This window comes from Cardiocondyla obscurior, linkage group LG02 (assembly GCF_019399895.1).
Source record: "Cardiocondyla obscurior isolate alpha-2009 linkage group LG02, Cobs3.1, whole genome shotgun sequence".
Taxonomy (NCBI): Eukaryota; Metazoa; Arthropoda; class Insecta; order Hymenoptera; family Formicidae; genus Cardiocondyla; species Cardiocondyla obscurior.
In genome coordinates, this window is record NC_091865.1 from 12,717,317 (window position 1) to 12,739,092 (window position 21,776).

The window sequence follows — 21,776 nt, forward strand, 5'->3', positions numbered from 1 at the left end:
ATAAATTTTAAATTAACTCAGCCCCTTCGCGCAATGGGAACAATAAATCGATATATGTATATGTAACCGTACAAAAGTTTAAATAATGTATACTAATTCCGGCCTGTTTCAGCCGGTCTATTTGCAAACGGCAGGATCGTAAGATAATCCAGTCTCATTTCTTAAATACATTTTAATTCTCAAATGTATTTTTGTAAAACTCTATAATAAAAGCAAACATCTTGTTTCAAATTTTAATTACGCACACAAACAATGACCAAATAAAACAATAACAAAAATAAATGAGAATATGTATAAACTGAAAATAATAAATTATTTATAAGTAATTACCACCTGGTCATTGCTTGTTATCTCCCATGCCTCCTCCCCTACCTCGCCCTCTCAGACCACCTGAATTCATTCAATCCCGAATCACTTGTGAAATCATTCGCGGAATCATTAGCGGAAACTCGCGCGCGTGGAATTCGCTCGCGGGACTCAAACGTAGTTAATTACAATCACATATATTAATTACTAAAATATGCAACACTTGGCGGCACGCATGATTATCGCGCGCGATATTTGAAACTGAAATTCGAGACTAAGTAAACGAGCGCGAGCAAACACGATTGAACAACTAGTTTCAATGAGTGCGAAAAGCACGCCGCCAGCAGCGGCATTGCCATTCGTATACTCGTTGACGGTGCGTTCGCTCGCGTTTGTTCGCTCGTCACATAATAATAATAATTGGTAATTTAATTAATTGCGCAACGTTAACATCGACTTGCGACAGTATTCGAATACTTCCCCTCCCTCCCCAGGAATAAAATTTTCAAATTGAGTTCTTCCACTTTGTCGTAAAAATATATAGTTATTTCTGGACTCGATCATAATTTTATAACACTTCGAACGGTAAACATGGTAAACTCAATTATATGTATAACTGACTGAAATGAATTTATCATTAGATCTAAAACTATGATTTATTTATAGGTCGGAAAATAACTATGTTCTTTTCTCAGTGTACGCATACTTAAGATACTTTTGTGCCAACATATCGTGTCTTTTGTATTTTAAATTAATTTGACAATTAATTGAAGCTCGTTATTTAAGTAAATAATAAAATTTACTTTAATTTTGACAAGTTTATTAATTTAAACTTATTATAAATTTGGGGAATAGCATCGCACTGATAAGAGCTCTCTGTTTTAAATACAAATAGAAATGCAAAGTTAATTGTATCGTTTTTGTACTATCAGTCTGAACTTAATTTATTCCCGATATTTAACGTTCACTTATGGAACGACTAAAAATAAATTCTTTGTTTTCAATAAACTCGGCAAGTTCAGATTTAAAATATTCCGACCTAATTATAATCCATGTAAGTTTACGTTAGTGAAGCCCGTAACGAAGAAAAATATCGGGTGATTGTCTTCTTAATTCAGTGACTTTCGAATCTTATATTTTTCCCGTTTCTCTTAAAAGATTTAAAAGATTTTTTTTCATCTTTTTTTTTTTCAATAATTACTAGATAAAATCTAAAACTACCATATTTGAATGTCAATTAATTATGCATTTTATTAACTTTTTTATTAACGTAACATTCTGATTCCTTTTAATTTATTATTTCAATATTGAATAATTATCTATTAAAAAAAAGCTTTTATCAAAAACTTAAATATTGTAACAGCATACACTTATTTATAATTAAATCGGTACTACTGACGCTAACATTTCCATGCTAAAATATCTTTCAATTAATTTTCAGAATACGCTATTAAAGCGCCATATACATATACAACGCTTGTTGCGGAACTCATCTTACAACAACGCCCACGCACGCCGTAAATAAATTAGAAACAATATTCAATATTTATTCGAAATGAATGCCCGGTGAAGAACGCGGATCTCGAGTTGTCTCAATTTCACCGGGATTCTATTATGTGCGCACATGGACGGTACACGTACGCGGCCGTTCTCGCGGCGTGCAACAATAATTAAAATATCTCAATTAAACGACCGTTTGCTCGCTGGCAGCCCTTGTAAAAATTCACGCCGAAGCTTTCGTGCCTCATCAGCCGTGCACTCGAAATCCAGTCAGCAAAAAGGCTCTCTTCCTGCCCGACGCTCCCGGCCACCGGCGGCCCCAATAGCGCGCCATTATTTTTCGCGAGAGCTACACTTCCGTGTAGGTGCCCCATTATATCCAGGATCACAATGGAATCAGTGTAGCTTCACAGCTCACCACGCACCCTCCATTATACGTCGTACTCCTTTTCGCTTCCGCCTCGGCCACCAGCCGTCCGCCACCGCCACCGCCGATGCGCATCCCCTTCGTGTTTTACACTTCACGCCTGATAGCTCCTTCACGTTTTACACGCGCCTGCATCGCGATTCCGTCAGCGGCGCAGCAGCAGCCGGTTCGTTCCTGAACGCCAGAACGGTGGACGTTTAAATTAACATCCAAAGTTTTTGCGAGGAAAAAATATTTCCCGGCGCCACGGCGCCGTTGAGATTTTTTTTTTTTTTTTTTTTGCAATGTCGCGCCGTTTGACTCTTTCGATCGGCCTGACGTTCGAACGTCAACAAAGTCCACGAAAGGCGCTTGTCCCCGGCGTGAAATATATTTTTTAATCTTTGAGGTGAAAGTAATTTGTGTCAAAAATAATGTCGAATTTTAGCTGAATACGGAGCAAGCTGGTGCGGCGGGGTGCGTGCAGCCGCGACGGCATAATGCGTACGTTGCATTAACGGCCCTTCGAGGAAGCCGTGCAAGCGCGGAAAATCGTTATAGTAATAGCGCGCTGACGATTACGATTCCATCTTGCGATTTGGGAAACGTTCGCGCGTTTGCGACGCAACGCCCTCGCGGAATTAATGTAAATTGCTATCTTAATTAAATCTTCGCAATATTCATACGTCCGTGTATTTATTCTTACATTATAAATAACGCGTCGATAAACAGTAGCGACCAGAAATAGCGTACCGTCTGCAAACATCACCGGACTAGAAAATAAAAAAAAAAATAATAATAAAAAAAAATTGTTTATCTCGTTAAAAAGAAGTGGCGGTTGAAAATTTGATTTTCCGCTATAAATAAACGTATCGATTAATCACTATTCCGCCGTGTTCCCTGCGTACGTCGCGAATCAGCAGCTGTATCGCAGTTTTTAAGTGTCCTCCTCCCATTCCAACTTTTATATCGCGCGCAGTTACGCATTATTGGAAAAATAAAATAAATGCCGCGCTCCCCTTGCCGCTTTACGCCTCGCAAAGCGAAATTACACGAGCGACCTCGTCGTTCTGCTAACGTTCCTTCGCGCCAAGAGCGACCGAATATTTCCGCGACGCGGTCGAGTGACGGCGAGCTTTGTGCCCGTCCGGCAAAATCCATCTCTTTTCCGAGGGATTTTCCTCAATTTTAGTTGGGGATCGGCACGGGATTAAAAAGATAGCGGATGAGAAACGATCGCGCCCGCTATCTCAATTCTTTGATCTGGAAATGTAATTAGTCGCGGTTTGATCGCGCTCCGACGGAAAAGTGGAAGAGAAGCGGCACGGATTTAAGGAGCGCAAACGCACGCCCGCGTATTTTGTAATTGCGGATGTCCGCGGGCATTAAAGTGACGAAATTCTGACGCGCGGCGCCAGCGGCGAGAGCCATTTTTCACGATGGAGCGAGCAAACGCACGTAGATCTCGGGATTAAAAATCCTCCTCGATATTTTAGTATCCCAAACGAGATCGATATGAAAGCGAGGGCAAGATGATCCAGATCGCCATCCATCTCGCAGCCACTTCCGTTCCGCCCGAGCGATTTCGCTTATGCATATGATATATGCATCACGTGACTCGCGTGCCGGAAAGTATCGCTTTATTTTTGCCTCTCCCCGCGCGTCCCTTCGCCCCTTCTCACCCCCAGGGCCCAAAGAGGTCTTTTTATTTTTCCGATAAGCGGCCCTTTTCTTCTTCGTTTTCGCCCATGCTCCTCTGTCTCGGAACGGAGCCGCGATCGCTCACTGCCATTTTCGATTCCTCGCTCGAGGCGATCGAGACGAACGGGCGGAAAGGCTCCGCGCCGGCTGCGGGAATAGTCAGCAATTTTGTAATGATGCGATGCATGCGTCTTGGGAGGCAGACAACGATATATGAAGAAGAAGCGACGGCGGCCGATTCCCGGAGACGGAAAAATGGATCCGACGAGCGACGTGAACGTGTCGGTTCTCCAAATCTGATTGCTCTCCCCCGGAATTAGAGATGGAATCGCAATACGTGCATTTCCCGAGCACAATGTATTTTCTCTCGTCTTGCATTCGGCTGAGATACGCGAGCATTTGCATGCCGCTGCAGCTCCGCGTGCATTTTTCGCACAATTTATGAATACATATACTTATAATTAATATCAAATTACAAATCGCGTCAATGAGCTTTAAAATATTCTCATAAATAAAAGAGAGAAAAAAAAACAAAAAAACGTCGTGTTACAGTGGACGTTACAGACGAAAAAGTTTAATGTTTCGACACATTGAAGAAAGTGGCTCCTCGCCGTTCGCGTATAGACGTTTCCAGTCCCGAGGTGCAAGGGACATGTTCTCCAAGTTCCGTTCTACCTTTCACCGTCACCCGCCGTCAGCCGTAACCGGGCGAAAAGCGTAATGACGCCGTTAGCTTCCCGAGGACCTAACACAGGATGCCCTATCCCGACCACGTAGCCTCAATAAAGGTACCTACAAGGGACCTGCGCGCGAAAGAGCGAGACGGCGAGAGAATATCCAGAGCGACGTTGTTCGGGACTGCGCGCCAACTTTTGTTCGCCGGAGATAAACAAAACTGAAAGTGTGTGTGCCCGGTAGTGCAACCGGAAGATTATTCCGCCCCCGTTCTCTCGGCGTCTCTCTATCCGGCAACGGGGACCGGGCGGGCTGTGTAAATCGACGAAGGTGAGGCGATATATAGCCGCTTCCTCAACGCCGCGAATCGATCGTGATATTCCGCCTCAAAGGCGGGAGAGAGAATGTCACTCTTGGGCTTGGCACACACAGAATCCGCTTCCGCCGCTGCACGTTACACGCCGTGTGCAAAGCAGCAGCGGATCGTGCCTTTCCAGCGGCACGTGTGCGCGACGCAATTTCTTCTCGCCAGCAGTTATCGTATTATTTACGAGCACCGGGGGTGTACGTGTGCGCGTTGAGCTGGGTGCTACCGAACGACGATAGATTTGCTAAATAAAAAGCTTCGGGCAACGGACAGAGCCCGTGATTTGTAAGACGCGGGGAACAATAGCCGGCTTTAAGTAGCGAGTCGTGCGTGGAGTCAGACGCGGGTCACGTTCCCTGCCGAACGATTCGGCGTTACTTTAGCCGGCATTTAATTTAATTCGACTCGTTGTAATTGTATCGTTAATTGAACGAAATAAAGGAGGCGCCTCTCAACGCAGTCGAGATTGATCAATAATTCCCCTGCACGTCCGTGCTGGTTGAATGCATCGATATCGCCGTCTCCAGGTATCCGACGTAAACCGCTGCTCCGCGTTATCTCCCGGCAAGGGCGAGCCCGATTCCGCGGCCTTAAGTATCTTAGAAGCTCCGTGGCCGTAGATTATTCACGATTCCGTCCTTCTACTGTTCTTTCCGAAAAGCTCTTACTTCCACTTGTCGAGGTAAACTCCGCGCAGAAAGGCCCCGGATAAGCGTGAATAAGTAATACAATTTCGTAACGACCTTCGCGGCGCCGAGTACTTTGCGGGCGTAGGGATTAACCAATCTTACCGCTTTAAAAAGGCACAATTGCTCTTTCGCGTGAAAGAAAGGGAGGGCTCGATACTGATTTTTAGCCCCGCACGTTGTCTCGTCGCGTTAATTAATTCGCCCTCGATTAATTACTATTTACGCTTTTCACCGGCGTGCGTTTCGATCGCTTTGGTGACCGCGATTATATTTCCCGACGATGCCGAGAAACGACCGATTCTTTGCGACGAATATTTTTCGCCGATATACCGCGATCGCGAAAAACAGGCAGCGACGGCCCGGCAGCGGCGCAAGCGGAACAGACGGGGAAATGGAAGGCAAACATTTTAGCAATGCGTACTTAATATAAAGTTTAAGTTTCGCGGCGCGCTTCGTTAAAGAAAACTGGCTGCGCGAAAGTTTTCCACGGGCGGAACAGCGGGTACTTGGAGAACGGTCGAATGGCAGCGACGTTGGTATTAGGTGCTCGCTCCTTCCCCCGCGTTTTAACGTTCCATTTTTTTTTTTTTTTTTCTCTCATTCTTTTCGCCAAGTTTATGTATTCAATTCAATCAATTACCCGACACTATTCCGTATCTGACTTCGCTGCTGCCAGTCGAAATGCGCCAACGAATGCATACATCTCGCGGTGGTTTTTAACACGCTCGATAATCTATTTCAAACGTTCTCTGTTTTCAAACGTTTTATTTAACAAATTTTTATTTTTAAGAGATTTTTTTTCTGAGCGACGTATTGCTCCAATTAGATGTGCCTTTAAATAGTTTATTTCCTCAACGTATTCGCGCGTGCTGATTTTTAACAAAACGCGTGGGATTCGACCCGGCAGCTAATCGTACGTTAGACGCGGCGACTTTAACTGTAATGCGGTCAAAATTATTAACTACCTGGCAAGAAAATACGTATAAAACACGGAGAGAGCACAAATGAGCGCAATTAAGGCATACGGCGTGTTTTCTTTTTTAAGCTAAGCGATATAAATTATCCGCGTTAAATTGCCCGGCCCGCTAAAGCTCGTAATTGGTATTTATTAAGTGCTGCACCTTCTCCAGCTGGCAACCGCTAAGCAACTAACTTGAGGCATTCTACGTTGCAGGCGCCTTAAAATATATAGGAGTCCACCTACGAGCGCGGCGAAACCACTCGAGTGCGCTTAACGATGATCTATCGCCGTTTTTCTTTGTGAGCGCCACCGGAAGCCGCCGGCTCGCCCCGCCGAGAAATCCGGTAATTTTTTAAATTAACATTTATTAATCGGAAAACGGATGCGCACTTAAGAGTGCCTTCCAGCTGCTTGCTGGAAATAATTAAGAATTCCGAGTCGGCGGTTCGCCGGCCTGTAAATTCTCGTTACCTCAAAGGATTTCGAACGCGTTTGGAAACAATCGACCGAGCAGTGACCGGGTTCTCTATAGGATACATAATACATAAATCATGATTCGCCACGACGCGCGTCTCCCTCCTCGAAGCGGCTCTCGAGTCAACAGCGACTCCGGCGTGCCGCATCTCGCGAGATGTCACGTCTCACAAAAGCGCGGATGATACATCGCCGCGTGTGTCTAGCGCAAACAATTTTCGCGGACAGACGTACACGTTTAACGTTAACCCGCGGGAAGAAATGACAAATCGCGGTTAAATCTTGTACGAGACGCGGCAGATAGCGCGCCGGCGGGGCCACGGTTTGCCGAAGGGTGGATTTGTCACGGGTAATGCGAGAGGGTCGAGGGCGAGGCCGGGCACGTAGCTTGTTACCACTTGTTTATCCACTGCGGGGTCGTGGCTGCCAGCCTTAGAAAACCTCGCTCCGCCGCAGATGCCGTCGACATACTAAACGTACGTTCTACGTGTACTCGTTAGTGCCCCTCCCTGCTTTCCGCGTTCTCTTTTTCGTTATCGCGGAACGTACGTCTCGGCGGAAGATAATAATCGACGACGAGATAATCCGAATACCGCGTCGAACCCTTTGACCACTGCTGGTTCGACGGCATGTAAATTTCATTGTGCGCGAAATTAAAATTGCTAACCTCGCCGCGATTAATAATACATGACGCGGGAAAACAACTGTCGATCATTCGATCGAGGCGAGGTATTATTTGACGATAACGTCTGCCGCGGGAGATTACAATATTCGTTTCATAATTAAAAAAATGTTACCTCGACGTTCTTAGCGTAATTAGTAATAACGTTCGATTGTAATTTGTGCCGGTGGCGAATTGTTGCGTGTTTACGTGTCAGTAGATGCGAATGGGTCACGAAAGAGACGCGTGTTGAGAAATCGGATATTGGATTCATAACTCATAAAAGCATCATGAAAGATATAAAGGCCGCCAAAGCAGAGGCTAAAAATAGACAAGGGATTTCATGCAGAACGATAAAAGTGTTTGTGTATGCGTCCCTATCTCGCGTTGTTTCAATCGATTTCGATGAGATCTCACGTCAACGGTTTATGCCATCTTCTATGGCTGCGAAACCAATAATGTGATAATTCTCGTATTAAATTACCACATTATTTCGCGAGAAGATCGAACTTCTTTGCATTCGAATAATTCGAATTATCAAACAATTACTGTTGGCCACGTTTGTGAAAAAAAAGAATTTGTTTCAAAAATAATTTCATTGTCAGTTATTAAGACAAGTAAAAATTCCGGGGCAAACAACGGGGGACTTTATAAAACGTTAAATCAGATTTTGCAGCGGATGCTGTTCGAGCTGCAACAATACCATATTTACGTCGCTGTACAAACAACAATACAATTGAAATCGGCAAAAAACAGACGCGGCAGGGGCTGCAGCTTCATGCAAATAGAAATGGAGGAGAATGTAAACGTTCCATCATCTATTGTGCGCGATAATCCATTAATAATTGTTGAACATGTCGATTGTGACTTTACATCGATTCTTTCTTTTCATCTGTCTTTACCCATCAAATGGCCGTTAAAATATTACATTCGTTTTGCGATCGTATTAAAATCAACAAAAATTACATTAAAAAATTTTTTTTTTAATAAAAATACGTTGTCTGTAAATTATATTGCATACTTGCAACATTAATGCATCGCACGTAATCTGATTTTAATTCCCAAAAGTGGAGAGAAAAAATTCTCAAAGATAAAAAAATGTTATTTCATTATTAAATAATCATTAGGCAACAAAAAAAAATTTTTTTTTACCGAATTTAATTAAATATTTTCTTTACAAAACATTATTTGCCTCGGAAGACCTAACCGGAATCCTCTCGCGACCGCATACGTGTGCAATACACAATCTCCACGCGATAAATTATTCCGCGGATCTAATGCAGTACATTTTTATTCGCAGCCTCCTCTCCGTTGTTCTGAAATAAACAGCAGGACGGCCGAACCTGCTGACTAACTGAGAACCCGGCGCGGGAGGAACAGAGAAATTGCAAGCGTTTCACCGCGCTTTTACTTCAGAATGCGAATCCGGCAACCTTTCGGTTTCTCACGTCTCGCATTGGAACGTCTGACATATTTCGCGTTCGCTTCACTGTCAGTCCAAACAGTGGTCGAGCAGCAGCTCTAACCTTCGCGTTTCTCGTCCGGTCACGTTTCGCTGTATATATCCAGTGACTCAAACGGGCGTGCACACACACACACACACACACCCCCACCCACACATCGACAAGGAACGCGGGTATGTAAGACTACAGTCACCGAACTGTATGGCGGCTCGTCTCTTACGAATGTTTTAGGGGAAGTCGGAATTGTCATGGAGAGCAGCAATACAGGCGTTTCATTGCGCGTTCACTCGCGCTCAGCCAATATTCCATTTTAATTAGTTCCATGCGCTTTGTGCATGAAATCTCATTACTGCCATTAGGTGCTGAATTAATGTTGTACCTTAATTAGATTTGCATGCAATAATCGCCGCGCCCCGCGTTTCGGCCTACGCGCCGACAAATGCTACGCGTATTAAATAGCACGACGGGAAATTGTCATTGCCGCCGTGCGAGCTGGATAAACTTTAAATTTGCGAATGATCCCTGAACAAATACGCGCAACCGACGTGCGAAGCCTTGTGAATTAAATCTCATCCGATTTCTTTTCCGCGCGCGCAAAGTGCTCGCACGCATCTCCTACAAGTTATTTCACCGCGTCCGTGGATCCCGATATATTTTCATCGAAATTCTCCCTCCTGCTCTTCTCACTGTCCATTCTCGTTAATTACACAAAAGTCTCATTAACCAGTCTGCGATACTTGAACGGCGCGATGGCCGAGGCGAAAAGCAGAGGGAAGAATACGCGCGAATTCTGGTCGAAAAAAAAAAAAAAAAGTTTGTAAAAAAATTTGCTTCAGCAAAAATGCGATATATGTTTTACGAAATTGCTAAAAAATCCGCCACCATATTTAATAATTATTTTATGCTTTTCTAATTTCTGTTTAACATATAAATTTTGAACGACGACATAACGCCATTTTTGCGAGACGGGTATTTATAAGAACTTGTTCGCTATGCACCTGTTTGTAATTCGAATGTTTTATGTTAATTTAAAAATCCACAAAATTAAATACAATTTGCACTTTTTGCAGAAGAAACATAGTACTTTCGATCTTATTTCGCAAGTAGGTACCCGTTATTTTCCAAGAATAATTAAATAAATTTAATAAATGAAATAAATAACAATAGTTTCGTGATAATTTTTTAAACGTTTTGTTACTGGCGAGTTGCCACTCCGTTTGTCGGACGGTTATTTCATTCCATTACTTCGCTCAGTCCCGAATACGTACTTGAGAAATGTTCCCTTTATGTTAGACAGATTATAAAATGGAGAAAAAGTCTTTCCAGATAATATTCTCGCGTGTATTTTGGAAAATCACGGTTTGTGATGGAACTGTTTCCGACGTAGGTGCACAAGCTAGGTCATATTAAATATGAATCCGCAACTCGGCTATCTATCTTGAAAGTTTTGACACGTAAGCGCGTTTATCGAGCTGCGAGCGGAGTGGTGCTTGTTCTACTATGAGCCACGAAAATTAGTCACTTCTAATACATCGAATGGAAAGCGATGCGAGGCGAACTGACCGTGGTGGACAATAACGAAATGAAACAGGCGGTAATGAACTAAGCCAGCGGAAAAAAATATGTAATATTAAAACTTGTTAATTTCATAATAGTACTTGACATTGTAGAACGAGGATAATAACACTTGGATAACATCCTCGCGGTATCGGGCCCACCCACCGCGACGAGATCGTATTATACTTATGGGAGGGAAGTACTTTATAACATAAATTCGAGTAATCGATATACCGCAAAAATGTGTAGACGAGATAAGGATTAAAGTAGCTGCGTTATAAATAATTATGTATGAAATGGTCTGTGTAAAGTATTTGTTTCGTAAGTAGCATCCGCGTGCAGATTATTAATCCCATAAGTTAATGCGCGACAGTCGATAGTTTTATTCGTCGAATAAAATAATATTTCTGCACGTGAACATGCTTGAATATCAAAGTTATGACGCCGATAAAATCCGACGACTTTTGTTTAAAACAATTATTTTGACCGCTGCGATGTTGAACTAGTTGTAAAAGAAAATATAGGCCAATTATATTCAATATTAACCTCAAAATCACGAATTTAGTAAATACGTTGTCTATGTCGGTTATACTATATTATAGATCGCGTAATATATTGATCGACCTACAGGAATGAATTAATATCTGATATAATATACATTTAAAGAAACAAGGAATATTAAAAGTATCGTGTAAAATACGTGAATTTGTAGTAATGTTCATTAATTTATAGAGTTAAAAGTAAAACTAAAACTAAAAAATAAAAATCTTTAATTACGTAACAGAAAAAAAATTTTTTTTTAATACTATAAATGGAATGTCCGTCGTAATTTTAAATAAAACAAATCGCGCAATAATTCAAACAAAATTTTATACGCGCTATCGTTAGAAATTATATAAAAATTACATGGATATATTCCAAGTACATACGGCGTCTCGATATCGCAAACGTCCGTCCGACATTCCTACCTTTTCTTCAAAAAGGAGATATAAAAATTATTTTACCGTAACATATGGCAAATGTGAAAAGTCGAAGAAAGTCAGTTTACCGTTATCCTGGCCGTAAAATATTTTATCAAATGCCAGTAATTTAACGTGGGAAGGAAGCAGAGCGAAAGAGTTTCATTCGACTGGCATTACTGACCATCCGCCCACCGCGGCCGCCGCAAAACTCAAAGTTCGCCCATAACGAATCACCAGAAGTGCAAGTCTGGCTTCCGGCCACTATGAAGGATAGAAATCTAACGCGCCACACGTAGGCAGCACGTCAATTTCTATCGAAGTCCTTAATCATGTTCCACTCCCGCGAGATAGATGTTTTTATTTTATTTTATTTTATTTTTTTTCATGCAATATCAATTTTGCCTCAAAAGTAAAATAATAATTTGATTAATTAATCCCAAATAGAATCAAGAAATTTTCGATAAAATACAAACTTATAAGAAAAAGTAACTTTTAAAAATAAAATTAAAAAAAAAACGGAAATAAAATTGGGACCTACAGATAACCCCCTGGCACCTTTATTTGTTGTCTACCGTTGCGGAATGGAAAAATTAATCCACCGAAAAAAGTTTCACGGTCGAGCTGTCTACTCTGACACGTCAATATGGCTGACTAGCCCATATGGTTTCCGCCGCTTTCACGGATTTCGATTTTTCATTCCGAGACCCTTTCGTCGCTGCGCGCATCACGGTTTGTCACAAAATTTTTAACCTGGAGTTATCATTATTTATCATAATAAAATTGGGACGTCATCAACCCACCAATTAACCCCCGTTAAAAATATATCCCGGCAATACTGCACTCGTTAACTATATAAATATTGCAGCTTAATAAATTTGTACAATACGAAATTTTAACTATGTCATTTAGCGCGAAGCCCGGGGGGCGAAATTTTGCATTTTCGAAAATAACGTTACGTAATAACGCGGCCCGCTGTTCGCATTTAACACGCGCACATCGGATCTCGTATGTGCGACGCGGCTTAATAATTCTCATCAAGGCGCGAAAATCTACGTTAGGCGCGTCGCGCACGAGTGGCTCAGGCAGTGCATTAGCGATAATCCGCGACGATGCGAACGTGGAACCGTAAGATCGTTAAAGTGATGAATTGACGGGGGAGGGCAAAGGGCAAGATGCACCCGCGCAATGACGAAGGGCGAGTGGTAAATCATGCCACGCGCGCGATGGCGACTCAAACGATGACTCGCTGGACGATCGCCAAAACCGACGCGAGCGAGCGAGCTGGAAAGCCGTCTGGAAAACGTACCTACATACGTGCACCTACGTGTGAGCTAACCCAGGATCGGCCGAGAGAATAAAAGGGAAATACAGAAAGTTAGACGGGAAGTTGGACGACGCGACCCAACAGTCTCCGGACGTTCGCGTCATGTTCGGACAACGGTCGCCTGATAAGGCGAAATCATCGACTAATCTAAACCCGACGCACATAATGCGCGCCGAATATGCAAAAGTTGGCGGTTCCGTTCGCGTTCGTCCGCTATAGCGTACGTACGTTCGATGTGGTCTCAGCGATGGCGATCTTTTCGCGCCAGGAGCCAATTTCGGAAGCTGTTTATTTTAGATACGGTCGGTCGCGGACCCCGAAAGCTTCGAACCTGGGAATTTGTTATTTCAGCAAGACGATTACACGTCCATATGCTTTTATATGCTTCCTCTTATATGTCTTTTAAATGCTCGTAAGACACTCGTAGTATTTGTACGCGTATTCTTATTCCAATCTAAACGATATAGTTTAAAATGTCGTCTGGGCAAAGTATAAATCGATAACGGTCAGGCATACCTTGTTGCAAGAAGAATAATGCGAGATTATTCTGGCGGGACATGTGACTTTTCCCTTCACGACCAGGAAGTACGACGTTACAGTGATACGATAGTATTTTATTCAAAACACTTTTACAAAATTTACATCAATGCCGCGTGAAATGACAGCGCAGCCATTTCGCGATCGTATTATCGATACGTTTATCGACGGTATCACTTTCGCGAATACCCCTCGTGACCCCTTTTTCAATGTGCAATAAGTAATACCGCTTTTCGACAAAAAATAATCCCGCGCCTCGCGATTCACAACTATCATCTTCGGGCAAATAGTAAAACGCGATTGAAACGCATCGAACGAACGAATCTGTTTGCCGAACGATATATTACACGCTTTATACGTCCACTTTGCAAACACGAAAGAAAACCGAGGACATTCTGCCGATATTCGATAATCCGGAACAGCCGATATCCAATATAATATTTCCGGAATTCTTCTTTATGTCCGTTGATTGACGAAACAGAAAGATCACGAGTGACGAATGTTAAAAGAAATTTTGCTCGTTCTCTCTCACTCTCTCTTTCCCTATTTATTATATTTTCCCTTCATTTAATTTAATTTTTTCTTCTTTGCTTTGCCGTCGATTCATGTCTCATTACACTCGCTCGCATTAATCGAACTCGCATCCAAGTCAAAATAACAAAAGAGATTAATCCAAACTAAATAGACACGTTAATTAATAACAGCAACGATAATAGACAGAAACATAATTTATATTGTGCGGGATGTGCCCGAAAATAGTGATTCACGGTCGCTTCCCTGGATCAAAATTGTTCCTCAAGGAAAATCTCATCGAACGTTATCTTTATCTCATTTTTCTTCACAACTTTTTAATTTCATACTTCCATTATCTCAGCGACTAAGATTCAGCTTTAAATTCTATTAAAAGTCTATCCGATATTAAATCGATTTAAGTTTTTGTCATTTATCTAACCCTTACATAAAAAAAAAAAAAATCTGTAACAATATTTTATTATTTCATCATAATAATTTCAGCAGATTTATTTGTCAACTCATCTTTAGCCGAAAATATCGATCAAAAATTGCGACTCGAGCTGCTGTTTTAGAGCCATTATTTTGGGAATATTCTATATAAACGTGGTCAATTTGAAAAAATCCTTTCTTTTAATTATGCGTTTTCTAAAACCAACAGCGATATTTTCCTTCATTAAGAAGCGAGAGCCAGCAGTCTTGGAGATTTTTGCGCGTCAGGCGTTTCTCGCGAGAGTGCAGCGTAGACAGCTCGTGAATCAAAATTAGAGTACAAGTAATTATACTTGTTGGCAAAAGCGGATCTCGCCTCCGGATATCCCGAAAGACGAACGAAAGTACGCACCGCGTCAATGGTAATTCGCGTTATCTCGTAATTAGCTGTTAGTCTTTTTTGCGACCGAGAATAATTAGGACGGCGAACAATCGGGATGACACAATCGATAAACGAGATCATTAGTCTCTTCAGAGCTAACTTTTTTTTTTTCCGGAAACGCACCAGTTTTTCGCTTAACTCCAATTTGTTTTTTCGTAATGCGCAAAATTATATTTCTCTCGATACATAAATTTCTCCACTCACGAAATTTGATTTTAACCTTTTCAACGCAAGAAAACTGCGCTGCAAAATGACAACAGAAATAAAAAGTACTATTTCAGTCGCCTTTTTTAAACAGACGGCGTAAGTTTTCTTGATACCACGAGGGCACGGGAAGAAAAAGAGAAATCCGGGAGAGCAAACTGTTTTCTCTTTTACTAAATCTGTCGTGCACTTGCCTAGTAACTCGCTTTTAAACGTCTGCATTTTTATTCAGATGTAACAACGAACTTTTCCCTCTTCGAAAATCGATGGGGGGAAAAGTTGGCCACGCAAAGGGCAAGAAGACGACCGAGTGCAGTCGCCTACTTTATTCTTCTTAAAAATGAAATCTGTGCGGTGAAGTTTGCTCAAAATGTCGTTTCAAGTCGAGTCCTGGATTTCGCCGTGATTGTCACGAAAAATTATTCACCCGCCAGTCGAGGATATATTTTTTTTAGCGCGGATCGTTTATCGTCAGGCTTAGAGGTGATCGCTAGGATTTCGTCTAAATTGACGTACTCGAATTACAGCGGCAAGAGAAAAGGCGAACGAAGCGACCGCGAAAAGAGACTGCCGGTGACAGTCGGACGATTTTCTGTCCGGCGTTTTTTTTTTTTTTTTTGGTTTTTTTTTTATTCCCCTCTCGGCAAGTACGATCGCAAGTCCGACTGCATATCAATCGACAGTCGTTTACAGAAATCGCCGCGGGTGTTTCGTTTTAATTAAATCACTAGTCCTGCGCAACGTAAGTGCTCCGTCATAAACTAATTAAAAAGCTTCGGTCAACAATACGGCGCTCGCCGTTTGAAAGTAATTTCAGGAGGAGCACCAGCCGCAAAATGTTAATAAGCCGGCACTCGTGAAATTTTCGACGCTCAAGTTTACAAGTCGCCGCATTTATATTTCGCTCGTAGCAAATTTCCGATTGGTAACTTTAAACGATCCGTGATACCCGCATGGATCATTTGCCCCGTGCGAGTATTCGATATCAATTAGAGTCAATTAAAGTTGCGATTACGAAATTATCGCAATCCGAATGATACTGTTTGTGATCGATAAAATTTCACCGGCCTGCGTTCGCGCGCGTCACGTTGCACAAAAATAAATTTTTTTTTTATAAACAATATTTCGCGCGAAGATAAAAACGAATTATAATCCGCGTGTAATCCAAAATTTATCGAGACAATACGATGCTTTTGCAATTCAGTTAAATGAAATTTCCAATAAATAATATAGATAGGCGTTGAATTTGTTTCGATTGTTCTTTGGAAGATTTCACTAAATATCGTACGTGGCACAATAACGAAAATAGCGTGAAAACGCGCGGGCGATAAATCTTTGCAAAATGCATTCGATCAGGTATGACTGGCAGTTACAATCACTGTAAAAAAAACCGGCCGAGACGGCCCGCGCGGGTGCGTGCGTCGCGCATATTCGCTCCCCGGGGAAAATTCAGTCGAATTAACCATAAATCATCGCCCCGCATCGACATCGGCGATTATTTATAGTTTACGCGGGCATGCAAATGGTTTTTCAGTCATTACTCGAAACTAGATCGGAAACGTGATCATAAACACCTAAACAGGTCATCAAAACCACCATTTTTCTCTCTGCCCGAGAAATTAGAAGATGAATATATTCTATGCATATACATAAGTTGAACACGCGCGTAGTGAAATACGGTGCGCGAATAATCGAAGATATGGTTCAAGGAACGATCCTTCTCGAGTTTTTTATAATTAATTTTTATTAAAATAAGAACTAAAATTTTTTACGTGAAAATGTTAAAATATATATATATATATATATATATATATATATATATATATATACATATATATATATATATATATATATATAATTATACGCATGTTTAAATTTTTATAACAGAGAATCAATACTTGAAAAATATACGGACGCAAATAAATCCTGCTCTGGCACCGACAGCGATTCAAGTTGGAATGAAATAGCTCCCTTCATGTTTCCTACTTTCTAGTGTTCAATTACCTAATTGTTGCAACCAGGACGCAGATTCAAATTTATTCAAGAAGAATCGCGTGACAGTTTCGAAAGAAAAAAACCGCGTGGGGCGAGAATTATCTTGAGCGGAAGCGATATAATTTAACGGCACGGTTATATATTTTCTTTAATCATCGCGGTCGTGCCATTTACGGTTTTCTAGCGCGGTAATGATAATAAAGCAGTAATTCGAACGAGAGATTACAGCTCGTCTCGTATCATGCGGCTCCCAAAGCGACGAAAGCCGCGGCGACTCATCCCGGCCTTTGACTCTCTCCCTCACTTCCTACCAAAGCGTACCATTAATTTCCATTAACCATCGACAAAACTCACCCATCGATACCGCTAGGCGCTGACAACTCCAGAGAAGTCACGGGAATGGGAAACAGAAGCTAAGCGACGCGCGTATGCAGGGACGAACGCGCGCGCACACACACATATACCCTGGAAATGTGTATACGCATAAGCCTCGACCCGTGCTGAACTTTTGCCTTTGTCACGTATTTTTATCTGGTTCGTATAAACCAATAATTCCCCGGGAAAAACTGCTCCTACGGGAAACGGTGGGAATATGAGTACAGGAGGCTACCCTTTCGCGCTGACTTCTCGTTTGTATTTGCCCCATTCAATATTGCAAATTATTGCACGATACTGAACTATCGCAACGATTGTCGTACGTGTCGTTGATTGACGCGTACAAAGGGAGAAAAGTGTTTCGAATGAAAAATCAGAGATGTGTTTTTTTACGGCAAACATACGCGAGCCTCGAAAACGGTGTAATTATATACGCGATTTTCGAAATCGTTTCGCGCAAATCGGGGAATTTCGTTGAAATATAAAGAGATATGTATACATATATGTATCGCAATGCCGTGCTACGTGGTTCAAATCGTTTGCGCAAATTTTGATTTTTGTTACGCTCCTCCGGCGCTTTGTAAATAGATACGGCTTTTCGTATCGCCGATACCGCGAGCTGACGTCTCTATGGAATTATAGACATATCTGCTAAACTTACAATTAATGTGTGTTGCAGCCGTTACAGACGGAAGTTTGCTAGCCCGTCGTCCTCTTTCTACTTTGTACCCTGCGAATCCCTATAATCTAGTACGCGTAACTAGTTGGCAACTTGGCGAATGCGGAATCACTACTAATATATCTTCACGGCGCAAACTTATTTGACGGTCATCCGAGAGCTCTCTTAGTTGTCTCGACATTTTAATCGAGAGATAGTTATATAATATTTCTCAAAAAGGCAAGACGCGTTTTAATTGTTTCAAAAATCATTAAGCCGTTAAATATTATTAAAGAGTTTTGCGTTTTAGAGAAAGCGAAACGCTTTATAACGAGACTTAATTTCGATCTTATTAAAGATCAACTGAAATGTTATTTAATTAAGAAATGAGGCGATTTCATAATTTAACGCGGTTAATTACTGTATAATTATTACACAATATCCCTCCCGCAATTATGTTTGCACATAATAACGATAATTGTTAAATTAATCTTTTATTTTTATCTACGATGCAATAATTAATGAATATAAACATAATTGGCTGTAAACTGTAAAAGATTATAATAGACTGGTGCACTGTAACAAAAATAGAAATAGCGATCAACTAATATGACAATTTATGTCAAATAAATAAATTTAAAAAGTTGTATTGTAAAAAAAAGATTTAATATTTTTCTTTTATTCGTTTATAATTTATACTTGTTAGAAAAAAAATATCAAGTTAGTTATAGTTTTTTTTTTCCACCAGTTTATACAATATTTAATCCTGAAAGAGATAAAAATGACTGTTCGAGACATTTAGGAGTAGATGGAAGAAAAACAAAACACGTAGAAAATGGAATCAGAGCCTCATCTTTGTCGTCAAAATACGAACGTTATGAGAAAAATTGAATAAAAGATTCATATTTCAAAAATGACATTTTATTCGCGGTAAGTTAATTTTGCTTTCTACCTTTCATTATTAATCTAATAAAAAAGTTGAAAAATTTTAATTTAATTTAATGTACATTAAATACATTTACAAAACGGTGTTATTAATATTTATACTCACTCTTCAATTTCATTACTAAAAATCTTGCCTGCACAAAGAGCGTTTGATACATAAAAAATAGAAAATCTCGCCGAATGCACCGCTGCGATATTGATATTTTCCAGGATTAAATATTACTAATCTTTTTCAGGAGCATTGTCCATTTCGAAGCAATAGATCTATAAAACATTACTATCCCCGTGCAGTATTCTGCAACTTTATTTATGTATTAAGCTCATATATATTTCACATTATGATAAATATACAGGTATTACATTTATATTCAATAATAATAATCTCGTATATCGGCACAAAATTAAAATTGATTTTTTTTACTCACCGATACGATGCACCCCACCGGACGTCATTCAACGTCGAGCCTGTAAAATACAATTAAATCCAAGTTATCACCCTGTTCACGTCCCACATTTCAAAATACAATTATTGCGTACGTATGGAACAACAATTAATTCGCGCGGCACGCAAATATAGATAAATATCGCTAAACAATATAGACTATTTAGATTAATGAATATTAAATGTAGGTGAATTACTCACCCGGTGGTAGCGCTGCCGCTTCCCTCCTCTCCTCCTGCCTCCTCTACACCTCGTTCCTCCTTCGCTATTCGTTCCTTCACGACACTAATCCCGAAACAAGGTTAATTACGACCGCACGCGTGTTAATCACCAGAACGACCGCGCGCGCGACCTCTTTGCACGGCACTCCCGACGCACGCACGCCCGCACTCACGACGCAGGAGACGATCATTTCCGAAATTACGACCGGCTCGACGTGGAAACGTTGCGCGACAAGCATCCCGACTCTGTGCTTACAATCGAGCGACGCTAAACATGGCAGCGAGGGTACGCGCAGGCAACTTTACGCGGGCGACTTCACGCGACTTGTTGGCCGGCGGCGACCGCATCTGTTGCTCCTGGCTGCGCTTTGAATTACGAACGCGCGTCATTCTAGATTCCCGATCGCATCGCGTTACGAGATAAGTGAGCAAATATGCGAGCGAGAGCAAACACGCCGGTCGAAATGAAAGATAAATATTCGCGATACGCGATACCCCGGAAATACGACCGTCGTTTTGTCGAGAGACTCGACCACCGGCGGACCCGCTGCCGGATCGAATGTGTCCCAACGCACGGTTTTATATGTTACAAGCCAAATCGCCCTCCGCCCGCATCGGGCGAACACCCCCAACGCACGACCGCGTGCGCTTCGCGAATATGTATAGGCGAGTATTACCTGCGTGTTTATTTACCACCTACGCGCGCGTCCGGACGAACACTACTCCGATCCGATCCTTACCGTGCAGTGCGTGCGAAACGTCTGACCTTCCTCTTTCCCCCACTCCGCAACGGTCTGAACGCGCTCACAGTCGCCGGCCAAAAACTTTCATTTCACGTCATATTCGATAAATACAAAAATGCGCGATATTCGCCCGCGTGATTTTTCGCATTATAAGTACTTACAGCCAAAAGACGTGAGATTAAATCAACGTTCAAGTCCTTTCGAGATGTAATTTAATTATTATATCTTGAGCATTATCCGATGCTTTGTATGATAAATAATTACGCCCAACGCGTTTAGAAAATTCGACTCGAAAGGGAACGAGCTGCAAATATCTAAGCGTACCTGAGGTACTTGCTTTAGTTCGCTAATTGTAGGAAATAATACGTCTTTACGACTTCTTACTCCGACAACACGTCGAAAGGAAACATTCCAGTTCTCTTACAATTCTCGTTTCGGATTTTAAGTGTTTGCCCGTTACACCTGGTTTTGTTTTTATTCTACGTAAAAATGTAAAATGCTTTTACCTTAAAAAGGAAGGAATACAAAATTATGTAAAATAATCTGCGAGATAGAGAGCCGATTCCTTCACGATGATCTAAGGTTTTATTTATTCAATTTTGTTGTCCATTTGCAATTAAGTGTAAAACTCTTAATACTATTTTCGGTAGAGTATTACAAGCTTAATAATTTAATTTGGAATACCGCGTGGTACCGCATCTTCTTTTTCGCTAATTTAGAAAAGGTCATTCCACGCATAGCGAAAAAGTTAATACTTGAACTTACCTTTTTTTTCCTTAAATATATCTCCTCGTTGTTTCCTTCCTCGTTTCTTGCTAATTCCCGTTCCTAAACAAGTCTCTTAACCAAATAAAAATATTTTCGCCGTATACTTGTCTCCTAAAACTTCAAGTGAGATCACAATGTTCCAGCGCAGAAAGCGAAAGGGGGATTTTGGGAAAAGAAACGAAACATTTCTAAAAAAAAAAGAATTATAAATTAAAAATACGAAGAACTACGTTCGTTAATGATCCAGATAATTTATAACGGCGCGAATAAATCTGAAAAACCAATATTAATTCTGCAAGAGTATAATTATCGCTTTACACAAAAATAGAACGAGGAGACCTCGCTAATCAAGGATCCCGTGAATTCGATAATCCGTTATTTATCGATGCGTCTGCGCTGCGAGCGCGGGTCGACGGCTTTTGGTATTTGCACGTCTATCGCAATGTATTGTCCCTAGA

General features: G+C 41.3%; 1 long non-coding RNA gene across 1 annotated transcript in view; it reads right to left on the reverse strand.

Annotated features, from left to right (window-relative positions):
• The window catches only part of LOC139113283 (uncharacterized), a 31,569-nt gene extending 9,796 nt beyond the window's left edge, over window positions 1-21,773 (reverse strand). The window contains exon 1 of the long non-coding RNA XR_011547663.1: window positions 19,570-21,773. This is a non-coding gene — a long non-coding RNA (uncharacterized lncRNA). The remainder of the gene's footprint in view (window positions 1-19,569) is intronic.
• Window positions 21,774-21,776: the final 3 nt, after the last annotated feature.